Here is a 3,747-nt window from a genome sequence, read left to right as displayed (position 1 = left end):
CCTCTAGGCCTCAAGTAAGAAGGTCCCACCCAGGGTGGCTGCTGTTGTTCTTATTCCCATAATTACTGAAAGAAAATAAATGAGAGACAATCCTATTCTTCATTAAATACTAAGTTCAAAATACTATCCCCTCTATAAAGCCTTCCCCAACTCCTCTCTCCTTCCTGAGTTCCCACCGGAATGAACTTCCTCCACTACGCTGCGTTAGATTTTCAGACTTCTGTTTTAGTCCTTACTTGATTATAAGCCTTTTTTTCCTCAGTTAGAAAATAAGTCTCCAAGGCCTGTGAATTTTTCATGTTGTATCCCAGCATCTATCACAACTCCAGCTGTATAACTGAGCCTAAAAGTTGTTTCTCAAATGAGTTGAATAAATGAATCAAATACTGATTCTGATTTGTTTCTTTTTTTTTTCTAATTGAGGGGACAAAGTAATGGAGATCCTTTCTCAATGGCTAATGCCAAAATAAGGTTATAAACAAACACTACTAAAATTTGAAGTTAATGAATTTTTATTTTTATGACTTTTTTATCCTTTGTAATATTAGAATACCTCAAAGAGTTTTTGGTGTTGTTTTACGTTTGGTTTGGATTAATGTCTCTCTAAATTCCTCACCTCTAATGAGATTGATTCACTAATGAATTCTAAGTACATATCTCCGAGAAATAATAGAACCTCTTCAACCACAATCAAAAGACCACATCATCAGGTGAAAATTTCAGATTCAAATTTCTAACCAGACTAAGTAAAGACTGAAGTCTGTGCAAAAAAAGTATACACATCTCTGGGGTAAAATACTTTTTAAATAAATATTTCTTCTATCTACATCAAGTTTTATAAACTACTTTACATTGTCTAATTTTTCAAAGCAGCTACTCTCTCGTATAGAACACAGTGATTATGGCAGTTTAAAAATTGTATTCATGGTCTCCTTACAAGTGAAAACTAGCAATCTATTATGCTGATATATAATTCTGATTTTTTTCATATGATAGGACAAGACTACTCTAATACACTCATGCCATTCCTTACATTGAAACCTCAATATCAACAGAAGTCAGCAAAGAATTGTCTATCAAGTTTTACAAATGTACTTTTCTGATTTAACCCATCTCATGGCATTAATTCTCTAGGAAATTCAGCACAAAGTAAACTGATAGGGAAGTGTGATAAAGTGTTTCTCAAACATGTCATAAACATCAGAGGATTTGGTATATGATGATCTTCTGATACACAGAATAACATAGGCATTACTGGTATTGTCAGTCAAACATGCTTATGTGAATCTATAGAAAAATTAATTCTTAAAGTATTCATTAAGAGTCAATGGCAAGATTTTTTTTTCTTTTTCTTTAATAGAGACAGAGTCTCACTCTTGCTCAGGCCGGTCTCAAACTCCTGACCTCAAGCGATCCTCCCCCCTCAGCCTCCCAGAGTGCTAGGGTTACAGGCATGAGCCAACATACCCAGCTGAATGGCAAGATTTTTTAGGTGATTTTAACTGATTTTAATTATCTACATCAAAATAATCTGCTTACATCTGAGCAAAATTAAGCTATCTAATATTTCTTCCCAAATGAAGCAGACATGCTAAATAAACTGCTAAGTCTTAGGGAGACTGCCCTCAAACTTACTTCAATAAATCTTTTTTAAATGAATGGGAATGGTTTTTCAGAATTATTTGAGAGGAAGGGAATATATGGGATAAGAAAGGAGAAAGATAAATTTGAAAGAGAGGTACTTATTTAAAATGGTGATTAAATTCTTTTCTATGAGATTATATACAAACTATAAAAATTATAGTAGAGTACAAGTAAAATACTGCCACCCAGTGGAATTAGAATATAAATAAAATCTTCAAATTTGAAAAGATTGTGAAATTTCATATCACTTTTCAATTAAAATAATACAGCTTAATAATTTTTAAAGTACTTTAAAATATATTAGTCCTCAAAAAACTCCAGTGGCACAGATAGGAGAAATGTTAGTACATCTTTTCCTAAGTCTGAGGTTCAAAATTACGTGACCTGACAGTGTCCTGTGCTTATTTAGAAGCTAAGCAAGGTCCACTGCTATTCACACAATGTAGCCCCTCCTAAAGGGCCTTTGACATCTCTACTCTTATCCAAACACTGTATTTCATAGAGGATGAAACTGAGACTCAGAGATTATCAAGGCAAACATGTCCAAGCGGTCTCGGAAACATAGCTTGAAGCTGTAACCTACTGGCACAAATATTCTTACAAGACTTCTATTTTTCCGTTAAAATTCCTGTGAGATTCGTGCTCTATTCCATATGATATACATATCTGTTTTAATTTTAAAATAATGTTTTATTTTCTCAAAAGTCTTTGAGAAAAATTGATGTTTCAAGACAATATTGCATCTTTCTCTTGTGTTACAAACTTCCTGGCACACGACCACACTGAAGAAGGAAAGACGGATAGTATGGGTACTCTAGTTTGAATCCCTAGATACTAGGTTGCTCAAATTCATTCGTCCATCAAGTATTTAATGAATACCTACTATATGCCAGGCATTGTTTTAGGTCCTTGAATATACCGTGATTAAAAAAAAAAATACCAGTGGTATAAAAGAGCAAAGGTTTACTTTTTGTCCATATTAGCGTTCACTGCAGATTGGCTAAAAGCTCTTCTTCCTATTGCCCTCATCTTCACACTGGGACCATCAGACACAGCAATCTCTATTTGGAACAGCAACAGCAACCTCTGAGAGGGATAAAAGAGTGAGGCAAAGCAACAGAAGGTGATGCCCAGCACTTCCTCTCACATGTTACTGGCCAAAGGAGGTCACACGACAAAGTTATACTTCTTAAATGGAGCAAAGAACAATCTATCCCTGAGCAGAGGAAACGGATATTGGTAAACTCTGCCACACCACAACTTTGCCACCTTTCCACTGAGGAAAGGAGGTTTGCGGTAACATAGAGGAAAGAGATCAGATCCCTCAGTATCTGAGATGGGAATTCAAACAATTTTATTTAAACATAAAAAGAAAGGGTATATCATAGAAGGCCAGAGGACTTGGAATGCTTAGGCTTCAGATATGAGAGATGCAAAGGAGTATATATTAAACAAGCAGACAGAGAAAAGTATTTAGAATGTGAGCATGAACTCTAACTCCCAGTTCTGGACACAGTACTTTATTAGTACAAATCCATAGGAGCTGCATGTGTCCAGTGAAGATGTGTCCACATCTTTTCAGAAGAAACATTGCAGGACTGCATACTGTACATATACACAAAACTATAGCCAGGTGGGTGGGGGTCTCAGAGCCTGAGATACACAAATTGTATCTAGTATCAACACATTAGGGCAGCCTAGTTTACATACATGTAAAACCCACAAATAGTTGAATGACAGCAACAGAGCCAGAAAATGCACTAATCATATATTAATATATGACTAAAATATGTGAGTTCAATGGAAGACTGCATGCTGTTTTCCTTCTGCTAATGCTGGAAAGTTAAGCCTCAGAAGAGAAGCTCTAATGCAAGCCTTCATACTAAATCCAGTCAATACTCATGACCCAGGTAACCACTGGAGAAAAAGAGAGCAAGTCCACCCACCTTGCCACTAATAGTCCATGGCAGACGCCACATAGAGATTAAGATACTTGGTGCTCGTCCTTAGTCTAAAGGAATGTGTAATGCATGTGTGAGTGCTGTATATTAATAAGAAGGTTTTGTTTAAATAGATTCGATAAGTTTATATTATTTAATTACT

The 3,747-nt window shown here is 35.5% G+C and overlaps 1 protein-coding gene across 2 annotated transcripts in view; it reads right to left on the bottom strand.

Annotated features, from left to right (window-relative positions):
* Nucleotides 1-3,747, bottom strand: part of EPM2A (epilepsy, progressive myoclonus type 2A, Lafora disease (laforin)) — a 94,376-nt gene that overhangs the window by 75,317 nt on the left and 15,312 nt on the right. The window lies entirely within an intron of this gene.

This window comes from Propithecus coquereli, unplaced genomic scaffold (genome assembly GCF_000956105.1).
Source record: "Propithecus coquereli isolate 6110/MARCELLA unplaced genomic scaffold, Pcoq_1.0 Scaffold48, whole genome shotgun sequence".
NCBI lineage: Eukaryota > Metazoa > Chordata > Mammalia > Primates > Indriidae > Propithecus > Propithecus coquereli.
This window is presented reverse-complemented; position numbering and strand designations above follow the sequence as displayed.